At 45.3% G+C, this 20,217-nt stretch overlaps 1 protein-coding gene and 1 long non-coding RNA gene across 4 annotated transcripts in view; both read right to left on the bottom strand.

Annotated features, from left to right (window-relative positions):
• Positions 1-20,217, bottom strand: part of LOC138983240 (cytosolic purine 5'-nucleotidase-like) — a 248,483-nt gene that overhangs the window by 185,127 nt on the left and 43,139 nt on the right. The window lies entirely within an intron of this gene.
• LOC138983259 (uncharacterized) lies at positions 9,994-17,754 on the bottom strand. The gene is made up of 2 exons (XR_011461054.1): positions 17,275-17,754; positions 9,994-10,305 (listed from the first exon to the last, which is right to left on the bottom strand). It is a non-coding gene; the product is annotated as an uncharacterized lncRNA (long non-coding RNA).

Below are 20,217 nucleotides of genomic sequence, written 5' to 3'. Positions count from 1 at the left end.
CGACAAACAAAACAAGTCGCGTAAGGCGAAAATACAATATTTAGTCAAGTAGCTGTCGAACTCACAGAATGAAACTGAACGCAATGCAACGCAGCAAGACCGTATACTCGTGGTCCACCGCTCACGGCATAGGCAGTGAAATTGACAAGAAGAGCGGGGTAGTGGTTACGCTATGCTGCATAGCACGCTTTTCTGTACCTCTCTTCGTTTTAACTTTCTGAGCGTGTTTTTAATCCAAACATATCATATCTATATGTTTTTGGAATCAGGAACCGACAAGGAATAAGATGAAAGTGTTTTTAAAACGATTTCGAAAAAAAAATTTTGATAATAATTTTTATATATTTAATTTTCAGAGCTTGTTTTTAATCCGAATATAACATATTTATATGTTTTTGGAATCAGCAAATGATGGAGAATAAGATAAACGTAAATTTGGATCGTTTTATAAATTTTTATTTTTTTTTACAATTTTCAGATTTTTAATGACCAAAGTCATTAATTAATTTTTAAGCCACCACGCTGAAATGCAATACCGAACCCCGGGCTTCGTCGAAGATTACTTGACCAAAATTTGAACCAATTTGGTTGAAAAATGAGGGCGTGACAGTGCCGCCTCAACTTTCACGAAAAGCCGGATATGACGTCATCAAAGACATTTATCAAAAAAATGAAAAAAACGTTCGGGGATATCATACCCAGGAACTCTCATGTCAAATTTCATAAAGATCGGTCCAGTAGTTTAGTCTGAATCGCTCTACACACACACACACACACAGACACACATACACCATACCCTCGTTTCGATTCCCCCTCGATGTTAAAATATTTAGTCAAAACTTGACTAAATATAAAAACAACATGAAAAGACACATGTAGGTGACGATGCTGATCCCAATACCGATGCCGATGTCGATGATGATGATGATGATGATGATGATGATGATGATGATGATGATGATGATGATGATATATCTCTTTATTTCCCTCTCTTGGAGAGTTTGCTGCGTGATAGCCTCTAACCCTATTCATTGTATAACAACGTTAAATCATCATCGTCATCTCTCTCTCCCGTTCTCTCTCTCGCCCCCCTCTCTCTCTCTCTCTCTCTCTCTCTCTCTCTCTCTCTCTCTCTCTCTCTCTCTCTCTCTCTTACACACTTTCTCTTTCCTACTCTCTCTCTGTTTTGTTCTCCTTTCTCTGTCAGATTTGTTTTAAACAAACACGTAGGAAAGAAATCTGCAGAGCTGTTGCAATTGTGTCTTTTATCTCTATCTCTTTCTATGATTTTTTTTCCCGGTTTTTGACTGTGTGCCTATCTGTCTGTCTTCCTCTCTCTCGCAGGTTACTGTCTGTCCGTATGTCTGTCCGTCTGTTTGTCCGTCTCTCTCACTCTGTCTCTGTCTTTCTTTCTTATTTAATTACCCCAACTCTCACTCTCTCTCTCTCTACAATTACAAATACAATTTTTGTATTAAACATGCCCCTCTCCTCTTTATTGGTATAATGTACACAAACCCTTTTCGAATGAAGGGACTTACAAACCAACCACTACATGTATTTAGATGTGTGATGATCTTGGCAATGTCTTGCTTGTTTGATTGATTTTCTTTAAAATGTAATGTATGGATTAGAGCATGATGTTGAGAAAGTGCAAGCTGCACTATACCACTTAATTCACATCAATCAACTCGCAATTTACCTCAATGTAATGCATTTTGTGTACATATGTATAATGTGTTTTCACTTTAGTTATCTGTTAAAATGTAGAATTTTAGTTATCTATTTTCTAATTTGTATCTTGTATTTTTTATTTCATTTTTTTAGTTAGTCCCTCTTTAGGGCGAGGGCTGGATGTAAAAAAGCAGACCACTGCTTAATCTACTACCCTCGTTAAATAAAGAATTGTCATTGTCATTGTCATTGTCTCTCTCTCTCTCTCTCTCTCTCTCTCTCTCTCTCTCTCTCTCTCTCTATCTGTCCCTCCGGCAGCACACATTTTTCGCTCCAGCAATTTACTTGAACAAGTGAAGAAAATGCCTGTCGTTGGACTACCAACTGCTGTGGAAGCTACCTTGACAGGCCTGCCAGCTGACCACTATGTCAAGTACTGGAAAGTCACCGGAGAATGAGAAGGAGCCACAGTCACACTTCAACTGCTCAGCACACCAACAGGCCGCCATTTGCCGAGCTAGTCAACGCAACGTAAACAAAACCCCTTCGCAGCTCAGACGTGACAGACAATGATCCCAACAATTTAACAGCAAAGAGGTATGCGTTTCTTCTGTTGATACAGCTGATCGATCATCTGCGAAATCATGCCAGCACAACATCAGGCATAATTCACACAAACACGTACGACAAAGTTCCCGACGTTAGGCACAAACAGAAAATGAGACTACACGCCGGCGAACGCATTGACAGCGAGGCAAGCTGTGTTGTGAACATTGAAGCACGTGAATCACGGAGCCACATTCCATCCAAGCTGACGGAACCTGCCTTGCAGCAATCCGTTGACTCCACATGCGTGGCCACTGACAGTGACAAGGACAGATATTTTACGTCAGAGAGTGATACAGAGGAACCAGTGGAAAAGCAGTTGACTAAAGCTGAAAAGGATGCTTTGGAAAGGGAGTACAGTCTAGGGGAAGTAAAAGCACTTGCTTTAGAAATTACTACGAACCCCAGAACACGAAAGAAAGTGATTAGAATGGTGTACAATGCTTCATCCAAACAGCTGCTTGCAAAATCAGATGACTTCATGTTCACCTACGATTGTACCAAAGCTGAAACATTGTACTGGACGTTATTCAGGGACAAAGCAGACATGAGTTATGATGAATCAGAACGACTGGCATTTATTGAGGAGCCTGCGGATGTGCGACGAACACTGTACCTTATTGAGATAAATCATATCGCCAAGGATTTGCATGCACTGGTTACACTTCTCAGAGCCTACCTTCAGACTTGAACTTTGATCGCTGTTGTATTATATCACATTTACGTATCATTACATGCTGCTTCTCTTGCAAAACTCGTAAAGCACTACTACTATATTTTGCAGCTGATACTGGTAAAACGTTAATACTCTATGATTGTATTAAAACATTATTGTACATAATGCACTGGAAACATTTTCAAACATAATGTGGTTAACTTCTATTTCACCTCAATGAGCGAGGGCGGGATGAAAAAAAAAAGTAGTTTAGCATTTCCTATTCTGTTACAGTGTTAAGATAAAGATCAATTCAATTCAATTTAATTCAATTCAATTCAATACAATCATCTCTCCCTCATTCTCGTTCTCATAAATAGGACTCAAACCATACCGGCACGGTGGCCTAGTGGTAAGGCGTCCGCCCCGTGATCGGGAGGTCGTGGGTTCGAAACCCGGCCGGGTCATACCTAAGACTTTAAAATTGGCAATCTAGTGGCTGCTCCGCCTGGCGTCTGGCATTATGGGGTTAGTGCTAGGACTGGTTGGTCCGGTGTCAGAATAATGTGACTGGGTGAGACATGAAGCCTGTGCTGCGACTTCTGTCTTGTGTGTGGCGCACGTTATATGTCAAAGCAGCACCGCCCTGATATGGCCCTTCGTGGTCGGCTGGGCGTGAAGCAAACAAACAAACAAACAAGCACATTTCACTGCTGTACAGCATACATCGTCCCCAAATACCTGTGTCTGTGTGTCACCGACTTAGTTGCTCTGCAGAGTGTGTGTGTGTGTGTGTGTGTAATACTGCCTTGCTGCAGAGTTTGTGTTATACCGCTTTGCTCTGCTGAGTGTGTTTGTGTTAATTACGGTCTGTCTGTCTGTATATTCTTTTGTCTGTCCGTCTGTCACTCAAGGGTAAGGGGGTGTCCTTAACCTCTCCTTTGTTGTCTCGGTCTGTCTCTCTGTCTCTGTCTATCTGTCTATGTCGCTCTTTCTGACTCTCTCCCTCTCAGCGGAGATCAAAGCCAATGAAAAACACACATCTCTGAAGCAGTTTTAGCTTGTGCCTCCAAATGACTGCTGTACAACAACCAGACCCCATCTGACTGCTGTTTGGGAAACAGTCCCCAATTCACTGCTGTACACCATTTACGTATCATTACATGCTGTTTCTCTTTCGAAACTTGTAAAGCACTACTTCTATTTTGCAGCTGATACTGGTAAAATGTTAATACACTATGATTGTATTGAAACATTATTGTACATAAAGCACTGGAACATTTTCAAACATAATGTGGTTAACTTCTATTTCAACTCAATGGGCGAGGGCGGGATGGAAAAAAAAACATTTTAGCATTTCTTGTTCTGTTACAGTGTTAAGAGAAAGATAAATTCAATTCAATTTAATTCAATTCAATTTAATACAACTCTCTCTCCCTCATTCTCATTCTCATAAATCAGACTCAAACCATCCGTTGTCAGGGTCGTGAATGCTAGCTACTGACTGGATTGGAAATACTCTTATGTCGCCTAGCGCCATATGTAACTGATGAAACCATTCATAGCACAGCGCAGAGCTATCGGTTTTTGGACGTCCCCATTTCACTGCTATACAGCAAACATCGTCCCCAAATAACTGTGTCTGTGTGTCACCGACTTAGTTGCTCTGCAGAGTCTGTGTGTGTAATACTGCCTTGCTCTGCTGAGTTTGTGTGTTATACCGCTTTGCTCTGCTGAGTGTGTGTGTTTGTGTTAATTACGGTCTGTCTGTATATTCTTTTGTCTGTCCGTCTGTCACTCAAGGGTAAACCGGCACGATTAGCTTAGTGGTAAGGCGTCCGCCCCGTGATCGGGAGGTCGTGGGTTTGAACATCGGCCGGTGTCACGATTTCATCTTTCGCCTGTGTACATATTTCCCCCTCGATATTTACTCGAGACCGAAATGTTGTTTCCTGGTAAAATTAAGAAGAGAAATTATTTATGGACGAAAAGCATGTCAGTTTCTTGCATGTGAAAAAAATTGGTTGTGAAATTAAATAGATTTCACTCCCAAAATCGAATTCTTCGAAAACGTGTACCGAGTGGTTACGTCCCTTGAGTAAGAAGGGAAACATTTTAGGATGAATCAAATTTCTAAGTTAAATAAAATAATTGGTTGGACAAATTTGGCCCCATGAATGTAAGGTACACAAGGTCGCTCATCAGTACTATCGAAGGGTGTTTTTTTTGTTCAGTGTAGAGTTTATACTAGATCAACGAGGCCGAAAATCGAAATATCAACACGGCGAAAGATGAAAACGTCACACCGGGTCATACCTAAGACTTTAAAATTGGAAATCTAGTGGCTGATCCACATCCCATTTTGGTGCAATCCCATTTTGCCGCCGTCCCATTTTTTTCCCTATCCCATTTTCGCGACATTTCACAAGCCAAGCGTCATTTTATAAAATTTATAATTTTGGATGATTAATGAGATGAGGATGATTATAATGATGATGCTATGGATTTCCAATTTGGATTGATACTACGTGACAGGGCATTTTACTAACATGTCATAACAATAGCGCGACATCCCATTTTGACACCATATCCCATTTGGCCGCCATGCCGTTTCACCGTATTCCATTTATCCCCCATCCCATTGTCGCGACATTTCACAAGCCAAGCGTCATTTTACTACCGTGTCATAACAATAGCACGTCATCCCAAATTCCATTTTTGCCACAATCCAAAATGTCGCGAAATAGGGATGGCGGCGAAATGGGATGACGGCAAAACGGCATGGCGACAAAATGGAATGTGGCGCTAGTGGTTTGACACGGTGGTAAAATGACACATGGCCTATGAAATGTCGCAAAAATGGGATGGGGGCAAAATGGGATAACGGCGAAACGGGATTGCGCCAAAATGGGAAGTGGAGCTAATGGTACATGACATGGTGGTAAAATGACACTTGGCCTGTAAAATGTCGCAAAAATGGGATGGGGGCGAAATGGGCTAACGGCCAAACGGGATTGCGCCAAAATAGGATGTGGGGCTATTGGTACATGATATGGTGGTAAAATGACACTAGGCCTGAGAAATGTCGCCAAAATGGGATGGGGGCGAATTGGGATAACGGCGAAACAGGACTAATAGATCCCTTGACTTGGGGTAGTGCGACTCTGTCACTGCTAGCTTTCCACTCGGAGGAAGCGACCGGAATTTCCCAACGATGGGACATCCTAGTAATGAATTTTTTTTTTTTAATTCCTAAAATTAACAGAGTCGCGCTACCCCAAAAGTCAAGGAATTTCGTGTTTGTCCCTTGACTTTGGAGATGACAAGAAAATATCGGGCGCAAAAACGTGATTTGTAAAATTTTTCACAATATATGTCGCCTAGCGCCATGTATGTGATGAAACCATTCATATAGCTCTGCGGGAGCTCTGCACTTTTGGACGTCCCCATTTCACTGCTGTACAGCAAACATCGTCCCCAAATACCTGTTTGTTTCTAAAAAATCACGCTGGAGGTTGCATTTTATGTAATAACCTCCTGAAATGAGTTTTGACACTTTAGAATGGCATGTAAAATGACACATGGCCTATGAAATGTCGCAAAAATGGGATGGGGGCAAAATGGGATAACGGCCAAACGGGATTGCGCCAAAATGGGACGTGGAGCTAATGGTACATGACATGGTGGTAAAATGACACTTGGCCTGTAAAATGTCGCAAAAATGGGATGGGGGCGAAATGGGCTAACGGCCAAACGGGATTGCGCCAAAATGGGACGTGGAGCTAATGGTACATGACATGGTGGTAAAATGACACTTGGCCTGTAAAATGTCGCCAAAATGGGATGGGGCGAAATGGGTTAACGGCGAAACGGGATTGCGCCAAAATGGGATGTGGAGCTAATGGTACATGATATGGTGGTAAAATGACACTTGGCCTGAGAAATGTCGCCAAAATGGTATGGGGGCGAATTGGGATAACGGCGAAACAGGACTAATAGATCCCTTGACTTGGGGTAGTGCGACTCTGTCACTGCTAGCTTTCCACTCGGAGGAAGCGACCGGAATTTCCCAACGATGGGGCATCCTAGTAATGAATTTTTTTTTTTTTTTAATTCTTAAAATTAACAGAGTCGCGCTACCCCAAAAGTCAAGGAATTTCGTGTTTGTCCCTTGACTTTGGAGATGACAAGAAAATATCGGGCGCAAAAACGTGATTTGTAAAATTTTTCACAACATATGTCGCCTAGCGCCATGTATGTGATGAAACCATTCATATAGCTCTGCGGGAGCTCTGCACTTTTGGACGTCCCCATTTCACTGCTGTACAGCAAACATCGTCCCCAAATACCTGTTTGTTTCTAAAAAATCACGCTGGAGGTTGCATTTTATGTAATAACCTCCTGAAATGAGTTTTGACACTTTAGAATGGCATGTAAAATGACACATAACCTATGAAATGTCGCAAAAATGGGATGGGGGCAAAATGGGATAACGGCCAAACGGGATTGCGTCAAAATGGGACGTGGAGCTAATGGTACATGACATGGTGGTAAAATGACACTTGGCCTGTAAAATGTCGCAAAAATGGGATGGGGGCGAAATGGGCTAACGGCGAAACGGGATTGCGCCAAAATGGGATGTGGAGCTAATGGTACATGATATGGTGGTAAAATGACACTTGGCCTGAGAAATGTCGCCAAAATGGGATGGGGGCGAATTGGGATAACGGCGAAACAGGACTAATAGATCCCTTGACTTGGGGTAGTGCGACTCTGTCACTGCTAGCTTTCCACTCGGAGGAAGCGACCGGAATTTCCCAACGATGGGACATCCTAGTAATGAATTTTTTTTTTTTTTAATTCTTAAAATTAACAGAGTCGCGCTACCCCAAAAGTCAAGGAATTTCGTGTTTGTCCCTTGACTTTGGAGATGACAAGAAAATATCGGGCGCAAAAACGTGATTTGTAAAATTTTTCACAACATATGTCGCCTAGCGCCATGTATGTGATGAAACCATTCATATAGCTCTGCGGGAGCTCTGCACTTTTGGACGTCCCCATTTCACTGCTGTACAGCAAACATCGTCCCCAAATACCTGTTTGTTTCTAAAAAATCACGCTGGAGGTTGCATTTTATGTAATAACCTCCTGAAATGAGTTTTGACACTTTAGAATGGCATTTAACGCTCATTGAAGTTTTAACAAACTTTCTAACACCTAAAACATTCATAGCACCGATAACGTAATTCTAGCTCTGCACTTTGTGTACACATACGTCCCCATTTCACTGCTGTACAGCAAACATCGTCCCCAAATGTCTGTTTTTCTAAAAATCACGCTGGAGGTTGCATTTTATGTAATAACCTCCTGAAATGAGTTTTCACACTTTAAAATGGCATTTAACGCTCATTGAAGTTTTAAGAAACTTTCTAACACTTAAAACAAAAGAGACCCCAAATGCCTGTGTTTTGAGCAAGATGGCATTTTGATACACAGCCGACCCCAAATGACTGTAAAACCACCTATGTGTGTGTGTGTGTGTGTGTGTGTGAATAGAATAGAATAGAATAGAATAGAATAGAATAGAATAGAATAATGTTTATTGTCATGAACCAGTAAAGTTATTGACACAACAAACAACAAATAATGCATTATACAATGCTAAAACAATCCGTAACAAATTTGTGTGTGTGTGTGTAGAGCGATTCAGACTAAACTACTGGACCGATCTTTATGAAATTTTACATGAGAGTTCCTGGGTATGAAATCCCCCGATGTTTTTTTTTCTTCATTTTTTCGATAAATGTCTTTAATGACGTCATATCCGGCTTTTTGTATAAGTTGAGGCGGCACTGTCACACCTTCATTTTTCAATCAAATTGATTGAAATTTTGGCCAAGCAATCTTCGACGAAGGCCGGACTTCGGTATTGTATTTCAGCATGGAGGCTTAAAGATTAATTGATGACTTTGGTCATTAAAAATCTGAAAATTGTAATTAAAATTATTTTTTTATAAAACGATCCAAAATTACTTTTATTTTATTCTTCATCATGTTCTGATTCCAAAAACATATAAAAATGTTATATTCGGATTAAAAACAAGCTCTGAAAATTAAAAATATAAAAATTATGATTAAAATTAAATTTCAGAAATCGTTTTAAAAACAATTTCATCCTATTCCTTGTCGGTTCCTGATTCCAAAAACATATAGATATGATATGTTTGAATTAAAAACACGCTCAGAAAGTTATAAACGAAGAGAGGTACAGTAAAGCGTGCTATGCAGCACAGCACAACCGCTACCGCGCTGAACAGGCTCGTCACTTTCACTGCCTTTTGCACTAGCGGCGGACTACGGTCATTGTGAAAAAATGCAGTGCGTTCAGTTTCATTCTGTGAGCTCCACAGCTTGACTAAATGTAGTAATTTCGCCTTACGCGACTTGTTTTTATTTTGGTTCCGAAGTTGTGACACTCTGCGGCATGGGTTTCAATCGGCAAATATCTTGTAGCCTACAAGATCTTTGCTTCAATACCGATGAACCACTTTGGTCTTGACAAAAATAACACCTGAATCTACAACGACAGAAGTACTGAAATAAACGAAAGCTCGTTTTCATAGATGCGTTCACAGAAAAGATATGCGTGAAACATCTTCAGTCCATGTTGTTTTGGCGGGGAGAAGTGTTCAAGTATTGAGCTACATGTGTATTGGAGGACCACGCTTCTGTAGAAAGGTAATAGATTGAGAAGAGCGTTGCGAATGTTCAGGTCACTGCAAGCTACACACACACACACACACACACACACGTATCATGGCATGGATTTGGAATCTGAACATTGAAATACAGAGAACAGGACGACTAGTAGCAAGTGTGTGTACATACACATGTGTGTGTGTGTGTGTGTGTGTGTGTGTGTGTGTGTGTGTGTGTGTGTGTGTGTGTGTGTGTGTGTGTGTGTGTGTGTGTGTGTGTGTGTGTGTGTGTGTGTGTGTGTGTGTATGTGTGTGTGTGTGGACACGAAGACAGAAATTTAAAAAAAAGAATGCGTGAAATTCGTCTTTAAAAGTCCCCTTTATGCTCTTTAACAAGCACAAGTATTTATGTCAAGTTTACATTTGCGATCACACTTCTGGAGAAAGTTTGGTATAAACTACTGCATGTTAGCGTAGCCTGGAATATCTTTGCTGCAACTCCTCATCCAAAGAAGAGGGCAGAGAGCGGTCAGAGACTCCAGTGCAAGCCACCCTGCTGTGCCTGAGGATGCCATCTTTGATGCCATGGACCGGGTGGAGCCAGGCACGTAGACGTCTAATGGAATGACCACGGAGGCTGTCAATCACAGGCCAACTGACCATCACTTTGCCCTGTTAGAGTTCGTGCAACACACACACACACACACACGTACACACACACGTACACACACACGTACACACACACACACACACACACACACACACACACACACACACACACACACACACACAATCAATATAAATCTGTTGCCCTTTCAACAGCGTTGGGAGAGCACGTGGGGTAAGTTTGGTGGGGTAGGTATTATATATCATAAAATATACTTTCACAATCATGCCGGTTGTATCAATAATCTTATGCTACTCTTCTTCATTAGACTAAATGCATGGGAATCACTAAAATAAAGTTTGGTATACATAACTTCACGTCAGTTTATCCCCACCAAATTAGCAGAGCGGGAATATTGTACAGGGAGAAAAAGAGAGCGGGACCCTCCCCCCTCCCCTTCTAATAAACCCATTGTAAGCCTATCAGTAAGAGATCCATAGCTAGCCAGTGTCTCAAAACAATTTAAAAATTTTAGTAATAAATTTTCATTTGATTAATATACTTACCCAACTCACATATAGCAATTAACCCTAGTTCAGTGCTTAGCAACGCTGTATACGTCCCCTTGGTAACAAGGGAAGCAACTCTAAAAAAGAGTGACCTATCCCATAATGCCAGACTAACTTCCTGTCTGACTTCCGTTTGCCGCCATTTGCATCATTCCGAAACTCAGCCCAACTCACTACTTTTTTAGACCCAACCACACCCACAGCGGGGAGGAGGGAGGGAATAAACGATGTGAGTTGGGTAAGTATATTAATCAAATGAAAATTTATTACTAAAATTTTTAATTAAATTACATATCTTACCCAACTCACATATAGCAGATTGCTACTATAGGAGGAGGGTACTTACCACATTAATGATGAAGAACTTGCCCTGCTGCTACCAACGAAGGCAAAGCAGAAGAGCCATCCTGGCGCAGTCCAGCCACATCCCGGAGATAAAAATTTATGAAAATATCCTCCGAGCGCCAGTAAGCTGCTTCGAGGACCTCTGAAAGGCGACCCGAACGCAGCACAGCCAAAGAAGAGGCCCAGGCTCTAGCTTCATGGGCTCTCGCCGCTGTCAAGGGCAACACTGCCCTGGTATCCCCCGACTGCTTTTGCCACCAGGCGTAAGCATGACGTATCGTCGTGGAGACCCACTTCGCCAAGGTTACTTTTGCTATGTCTTTACCTCGGACTGTGTTGAGGGAAATAAACAGTAACTTTTGCGTTTCCGAGCGAATAGACAAAGTCCTAGCCAAGTAGCTGCTGAGTGCCCTAACCGGACAGTTACATATATCAGGATCTCCAGGAGCAAGAACATTACTCAAGGGGGGAATGCGAATAACCGGCGACGATTGCCCCGGCTTTTGGTTCTTAGCTAAAAACCCAGGAATGAATTTAAGTGAATAAGATCCATCTCTCTCTAAAGAAATATCCTTCGCAAGGCCCGACAGAGCATGAACCTCACTGCCGCGCCTTGCCGAAGCAAGCAAAACCAACAGCAAAGTCTTTTTAGTCACATTAGCTAAACTAGCCGACTGAAAAGGCTCAAAAACATCAGAGGCTAGAAACCTCAAAACTAAAAACAGATCCCAAGCCGGGAGCTGCGCTTTACAATGAGCTGACTCAAGGGAGGCACCCTTGATGACGCTCGCTATAACACCATCTAAACTGATCTTGTGCCCGATCTGTCTCAGTGTTGACGATATAGCCGATCGTCTCACACGCAACGAGGACGGAGAAGCCCCCTGCCCAGCCAACCAGGACAAATGGTTCGCCACTTGCATAGATCTAGGAGCTAAAGGATCAACTCCCTTCTCCGTACACCACTTCAGCCATGCCGCCCAATGTGAGGAGTAAACAGAATTTGTAGACTCCCTGTGCGCTTGTTGCACTAACTTCAAGGTTGAGTCGGAAGCCCCTGCCCGACGCAAAGAGACTCGCACAATATCCAACCGTGAAGCTGTAGAGCTTGAGGGTCTAGATGCTGAATGCCTGACCGTGGCTGTACTAGTTCGCCTCTTCTTACTGCTAGCGGAATGGGAGGCCGAACCGCCAGACGTACCAGATCTGGGTACCAATGTTGACTTGGCCAGAGAGGGGCCACCAGGACAAGAGCTGGCCTTTCCAAGTCTACTTTTCGCATTACCTTGCCCAGCAGGCAGAAAGGGGGAAAGGCGTACGCCATCAGATTCGACCAATCCAGGCTTAAGGCGTCTACCGCCCATGCCTGAGGATCCGGAAACGGAGAGACAAACAACGGGAGTCTCGATGAGAACCTCGTTGCAAACAGATCTATCGGAGGTTTGATCACGTGCGCCCACAGGCGATCCAGAGACTGGTGGGCCAGAGTCCATTCGGACTGCACCACCTTGTCTCCCCTGCTTAAGGAGTCTGCTAGAACATTCAGCGAGCCCCTCAGGTACCTCGCTGACAAGTGGATGCGATGTGTGTCGCACCAAACCAGCAACTGACATGCCCTGACGGACAACCTCTGCGAGTGAGTCCCGCCCTGCCGGTTTAAGTACGCAGCCACCGTCATATTGTCCGTATGAACCTTGACATGACTGTCCGTCAGCAGAGGAAGAAAAGCCTGAAGCCCCAGGGCAACAGCCTCCAATTCCAGAACATTTATGTGACTCGCAACCTGTTCGTCGTCCCAGAGACCTGAAGCTGTCCGATCTGCCAGATGAGCGCCCCAGCCCACCTGAGAAGCGTCCGTTACCAGATCGTGTGCCGGAACCGGAGGAACTATGGGGACACCCTGCGACACCCAGGGAAGAAGCCATACCTCCGTGGAAAGAATGAACCACTCCCCCAACTCTATTTGGACATTCCAGTCCTGAGTTGTCTGATTCCATCGAGACCCCAAATCTGCCTGAAGAGGCCTCTTGTGCACTCTGCCCAGAGGCACCAGCGGAGCCATAGATTCCATCTGACCCAACAGGGAATGCAATTCCCGAGCCGAGGCCTGCTTCTTTCCGTAAAGTTCCCGAATCAACGCCCGAAGCTTGTCTATTCGCTTCTGAGAAGGGCGTACCAACCAAGCCACCGTATCGAACTCCATGCCTAGATACGTAAAGTTCTGGGACGGTTCCAGCTCTGATTTCCCCAGATTGACTGTGAACCCGAGACGACAAGCCAGACTGAGCACTCTCTGTGTATGAGCTCTGCACCCGCTCTGATCCTGATGTACGATCAACCAGTCGTCTAGATAAGCTCTCAGCCGAACGCCCTCTTGTCTCACAAGGGCGCAAAGCTGACGCACGACCATCGTAAAGATCCAGGGGGAGAGTGAAAGGCCGAAAGGCAGTGCCCGAAACTGAAACACCTTCTCCCCCCAGCAAAACCGCAGCCAATTCCTGTCTACTGGCCTCATGAGAACATGAAAATAGGCGTCTGTCAAATCGATTGACGTGACCCAGTCCCCCGGCCTCAACGCCTCTCTTACTGTGGCAGGAGTCTCCATCGAGAACCTTACAACCCGAAGAAACTTGTTTAACGTTGAAAGGTCCAGAACAGGCCTCCAAGCCCCCGATGCCTTGGGGACAACAAACAACCTGCCGTAAAACCCTGGAGATTCCTGATCGACCACCTCCTCTATAGCCTCCTTGCACAAGAGGGAGGTCACTTCCCCCTGAACGGCCTGCCAAGCCTTCGGATCCCGCGGGCCCCGAAAAAGAGGAGGTACCCTGGACAAAGGAGCCTTCTCCTCTGCCCAGAGCAGCCGGAATCCCGAACCTATTATCCCCAAAATCCACTGGCTGGACACCAAGCGAGTCCAGGCAGCGAAGGCCCTGGAGGGGCCGCCCGCCACCACAAAGGTGGGGGCTACCGGGACAACATGTTCGGGAGGACATCATTGGGGGTGAGGCTTACGCCCCGACCCCCGAGAACCACCAAAGGAACCCCTCTTCTGGTAAGGCGCTCCGCGCCCCCTACCCCGAGAGGAAGAACTTTGACTCTGTGCCTTGCCTCCCCCAAAAGAGGAAGACTGAGGCTTGCCCTGAGTCTGAGGCTGTTTCTGTGGCTTTTGGAAACCCTGATGGGCAATCCTTGCGATAGCCAAGTCTCTAGCGTCTTGTGTCTCCTTCTGGAGAGCCTCAAGAGACTCACTGCCCAAAAGAGCACGGAGAAGCTCAAACGGAGAAGACTTCAGACTATCAATAGTCCCTTTGCCTCTGATCTTCGACCCTGCGAGAAACGCAGATCTGCGAGAATGCACCGCATGCGTGTACAGCTTGGCAGATAAACCCATCTGTTCTTGAGAAACTCTCGCCAGAGTCGCCAAAAGAACCGTCACATCTTCAGATGACGCGTCAAACCTAAACTCAAACGGGTCGAGAGACGACGCGATCGACCGCGATAAAGATCTCTGAAGGGACTCTGAAACAGAGGCCAACTCCAAAAGAGATCTACCCGTCTCCTCCAAAGCAACCAAGGCGGCCTCAGTATAGGGGACAGCTCTGTCCCTACTGTAGCCGTCCTCTCTAAGGGAAGCCAGATCCGGCGTGATCGGAAGGGAAGCCCCCGGAAGAGAAAAAGTCTCCACCAAATTGACCTGCGGTGGACTCAACTTGAAGTTGCGAAACCCCGCAGACCTAAACAAAAGTTGACCAGGCTGAGCCAACCATGGCTTAGCTGAATCAGGAGCATCCCCATGTTGTACCAACAACGGTACTGAAGGAGCCTGAGACATAGACTGAGAAGACTTCTTCAAAACCTTGGCCATATGAAAAGCCACTGACGGCGATTCAAGGAACCGAAAGTCACGCTTCTTCTCCCTCACACCACGGAAGTCTTCAAACGCTGAAGGAGGTGGTACCTCATGAGACTTAGGCTGAACCACCCCTTCCTTGAAGTACCTCGAGGCCGTTTCCGCAGCCAGAGCCACTGCATTAGCCAGCTTAAAGGGCAGTTTGACCTCCAAGCTCTCCGCCACTGCGGACGCACCATCATCAGGACAGTCCTCCTGCACCTCCGTGCAATCGGGAAACCGGTCCCCCCCCTGACTGTCATAGTCAAGTAAGGAGCCGGCACGACTGTCCCCTTCCTGCCCCCCGGGCGGAAGCGAAAGCTGTACATTCTGACCATAGACTTGGGACATGGCTGACTGTACTAACACTTCCGTTCGCTCACCAAGGTTCGTACCCCGCACTGACCGACCGCCATGGCGGAATTGGCCAGCACAGGTATCGGAACTTTCACCCATATAGCCAACGGCAGGGGTTACTTCCTCTTGGCAACGCGCTGCACTTTCACCGGAGAACCCAGTTACTAATGCAGCAGACATACCTTCAGAACGACGTGCCACACCAGACGACGGAACGCTCGCCGGAACCGTAAGACCACCATCCATATCCTGCATCGCATGCACGTCAGCTCGAGTAACCGTAGCCGTAGGCGAAGGAAGCACCCTAGCCAGAGAGGCCACCCCAGCCACGCCCCCCGGCAGGGCACGCAGCTCCGCTTTCGTCGACGCTACTTCTTCAGCCAAAGACGAAATCTGTGAACTAAGGGAGAGAAGCAAAGTGGCCACGTCCGCAGACGCAAGCCCGAGATTCACAGCAACAGGAGCCACTTTAACCGGCTTATCAACATGAACAATCTTATCTGCCGGTTTTCCGGGCAAAATGGAAGCAGAGGGCATGTCAACAACATTTTCACCGTTTTTATTCGATAAAGATTCTAACACCGGAACGACAGACTGTCCCGTCTGTTTAGCTTTACGAGGCGTTTCTCTAGGTGGGGTAGACTCAGCAGCTACCGGCTTAGAAGACTGCCTCTTCTTGACGCTATCCGCCATGGCCAAAACAACTCACGAAAAAATTTTTGAAGAAAAATTTCACAAGTCAACAAGGCCACAAAACGCCCACAAAATCAACGAAAAATCAAAACGATCTCACCTCACATAGTCGCGAAGACAAGACAACAAGAAGAAACCAAGGAGAAAGACCCCAGTCCGGAGACCAAGTATCAAGGCTGAAGAAATCAGCCGGAGCATACAGCACTGCGACCAGCTAGCTGACCGCTGGGTTTTGGAATGATGCAAATGGCGGCAAACGGAAGTCAGACAGGAAGTTAGTCTGGCATTATGGGATAGGTCACTCTTTTTTAGAGTTGCTTCCCTTGTTACCAAGGGGACGTATACAGCGTTGCTAAGCACTGAACTAGGGTTAATTGCTATATGTGAGTTGGGTAAGATATGTAATTTAATTGGTGGATTTAACTGATCTTCAGATTCAAACTGACTGTCCGTTGCAAGTGGAAGTAAATAAAATCATGTTGAAGTGAACAAGGTGTCAGTCGCAGATATTATCCCCAAGGTATATATACTGTTTTTTCTGTATTCGCTTAGAATCCATGAAACAAACTGGGAATAAGGTTAATGGCAAAGGCCGATCCGTGCCGCACACTGCGCCATCGGGGGCAGATTGTCGGGTAGTGTCACCAACTCATGAGCAGCCTGGGACAGGTAACGTAAAAAAGACGAGTACTGTCCCTTAGATCAATAATATCCACGATGGACCAATCTTTACTCCGTGCAAACCTTTCTGTGTGTCGTGCTTTGTCGTCGTTCAAAAGAGAGAGAAATAACTATTCTAGCCTATGGATACATTTCTACAATGTTGAATCGAAAGATCGCTACGAAACGGGTAATTACGCAGGTTTCAATATTCATCGCAATCATGCTAAACAATTTCAGAAGCATAATTTCCGGCAGTGGAGGGGAGCGGGTGGCGGGTGGCAGGAGGAGGTCGCATGGGTGAGGAGATGGGGATAGAGAAAAGGGCAAAGGGGTAAAGGGGTGTACATTTCCAAATCTCCAAAAGTGAAAGCCAATCAAAGATCGAAGAGGATGGGTGCGATCAACAAACTTTAGTCTAACCAAACACCTTTCACCACCGTAAGGGAAAGCTCTTTGCCTTTGCTTCTTGAACTCGCCAAATTAGTAATCAAGCAGGCGTCAGATAGAGCAATTACCATGCAGACAACACACAGGTACTTCCAGTAACTTCCCTGCCACCATTCTCTTTGAGCCCAGACACTACAGAGCGTGGGACACACTGACGTTGTTTGTTATAGGGACGGGAAGGGAATACATCAAAACCACTAAACTGCCTTTGATCGGAACAATCCGCTCTTTCTACACTACGAGAAGAAGGGCGGGGGAAATTAATTAAACAATAAATCGACGGTAAAACCACGGCAGTCACCACCACAACTGGTTTCATTCCTTCCGTAAACAGGAAGTCATGCAACAGGTGGGTGGAACGTTTGAAGAAAAGCGCGGTTGTGTGCTGTGAACCAGCACTGTTCGCGCTATTTACTGTAGGTTGCTGCGGAGTAAGTGAACAGTTCTGAGTGGGTGAAGACTCAAGAAAGCGAAGTGACCTGACCCAGTTTTTAATACCGCACATAAACTTTTTATTCTTCCAGCCCGGCTTTGAAGTAAAAGTGGTACAACCCCCATCCCCCCACCCCCCCCCCCCCCCCCACACACACACACACACACCCCCGTTCAGCCCCAACTTTTGCTATAGCTACAGCTACCGTCCTTGTAAACTTCATTTCACAAAATCATTCCTTTGTAACCAAGGCAAAGAAAGGGCTAAGAAAAACTAATTCACAAAAAGGTACAAAAATAGCATACCTCAACTTCTTAATACGAATACAGACGGGCGCTGTGGCGGGGTGGTAAGACGTCGGCCTCTTAATCGGAAGGTCGAGGATTCGAATCCCGCGGCCGCCTTGGTGGGTTAAGTGTGGAGATTTTTCCGATCTCCCAGGTCAACTTATGTGCAGACCTGCTAGTGGCTTATCCCCCTTCGTGTGTACACGCAAGCACAAGACCAAGTGCGCACGGAAAAGATCCTGTAATCCATGTCAGAGTTCGGTGGGTTATAGAAACACAGCATGCTTCCTCCGAAAGCGGCGTATGGCTGCCTAAATGGCGGGGTAAAAACGGTCATACACGTAAAAATTCCACTCGTGCAAAAACACGAGTGTACGTGGGAGTTTCAGCCCACGAACGAAGAAGAAGAAGAATACGAATACAAAAAGAAAATCTTCAGCTGAGAACCACATATCCTTGATTACTACTTTTACTAATGAAAGATCAACACAAAAGGCACATTTTACATCTGTGTGCGTGTGTTTGTGTGTGTGTGCGCGTATATATATATATATGTGTGTGTGCGCGCGCGAGTGTGTGTGTGAGCGTATATATGTGTGTGTTTGTGCGTGCACGCTGCATGTTTATACACGATCAAATAATTTTGGTTTCAGGGTAGAGGACTTCCGACGAGGGTTTCTGTCAAGGATCTGCAGTGAAGGAGGATGCCGAAGAGAGTGGGGGGTGGGGGGAGTGGGCCACAGTGTACGAGCACGTAAAATAAGGAAAACGGTCAGGTCGCGCTGTGTTAAACAATACTCAGACCTCGACAACCACAACAACGCTCTTCTTCGTCGGCACTCAGGATGTCAACATTGCACCTTTGACACGCCCTACTTTCACACAGTACACGTTGCGTTCTTTTTTTCTCTCTTGTAAATCATGCATTCACTATAATTACGGGAAAAAACCCATCACGTGACATTGACACGACCAAGCCGATGTCGCTGCTCCTCCGAATCCAACCCTAAATAAAAGTTTTTATTTCCTCCTTCAACAACGAAGCCAACAACCCCCCCCCCCCCCCTCCCCACCCAATTGCGGTTAGAATCACAATGTATACATTTTAATGGAATCAACATTTTCATGAAATATAGCGGGATATGTTAGCCCTCAGTGCAGTTAAAAGGCCGGATAGTCACCTGTCACGCGACGTGCACCTAGATTCATTTCAAATGGTTTGCCACTTGTATCGGGATTCACAGTTCAAAATGTCAAGATCATTTTCATCAAATAGTATATGACTTGATGCCTTTCGTATTGGAAAACTGCAGCTATGGTATTGTCCATAATTGGTTGATGTGTTGTTGTAAGTTTATTGTTACGTTATATATTGCTAGAACTAGAATGAATACCCGCTTCGCCGGGTAGCCGGCTTCGCCGGGAAGAAGTACTTAGAGCCGTACGCCGGCTTCGCCGGGTCCGAACAATGGACCCGCCAAGCTTAGGTCCCTCCCAGATTCGTGGAATGGGAACAGCACGAAAATGATTCAGTGGCCATAATGCCATTCCTGACCATATCGAGTCCCATCCTTGTCGACGAATGTAACCGTGTTAATCACCTTTGGAGGCGAACTCCACTCAAACAGGACTGAGCAGAACTCAGAACTCAGAACTCAGAACTCTCGCAAGTTATGGCTTCTCAAAGGAAGGCCAGTACATAAATTTACACAAAAGCCGCCAGACCACATCACAAACAGAACTGAACAATGCACAGGTGTTGCTCACATAGAGACACACACACACACACACACACACACACACAAAAACACAGAGAAGCCGTATCTATAGAGAGATAGATGACAGTGTATTTTTCGCGTGGCTATAAATTGATTCGACCTTTGCACTTTTACAGTGAGGATAATTTACGGGTCCAATTTACGTTCTGGACACTGCGTTGACCTTCTAAAAATAGTAACAGTAACAGAACGCCGGGAATATCCGAAGACGCTCCACTCACACTATAGTGCACCATACGAAGGAAGGGAGGTAAACGCTGAAAACCTGGAGAATATGAGAAGATAAGGAAGAGTTACTTATAATGGTGAAATGAACACAAAAACCAAAATCGATTCAGCGCTGCGCGCTGAGAGCACGTGTTGAAATATCTCATCGATGATATTGTGTCCGGGGTGTAGCTGAATACGGTGTCCAAATTTGAAAAAGATCCACCGAGAACTTTGGCTTTGGCGTGTCGGTATGGGGGCCCGGGTAGCTGAGGTGGAACCAAAATAGCTGAGGTGGAACCAAAT

The sequence above is a fragment of the Littorina saxatilis genome, linkage group LG12 (assembly GCF_037325665.1).
Source record: "Littorina saxatilis isolate snail1 linkage group LG12, US_GU_Lsax_2.0, whole genome shotgun sequence".
Lineage (NCBI taxonomy): Eukaryota > Metazoa > Mollusca > Gastropoda > Littorinimorpha > Littorinidae > Littorina > Littorina saxatilis.
The sequence above is the reverse complement of the archived record's forward strand: the minus strand, read 5'-3'. Positions and strand labels throughout refer to the sequence as shown.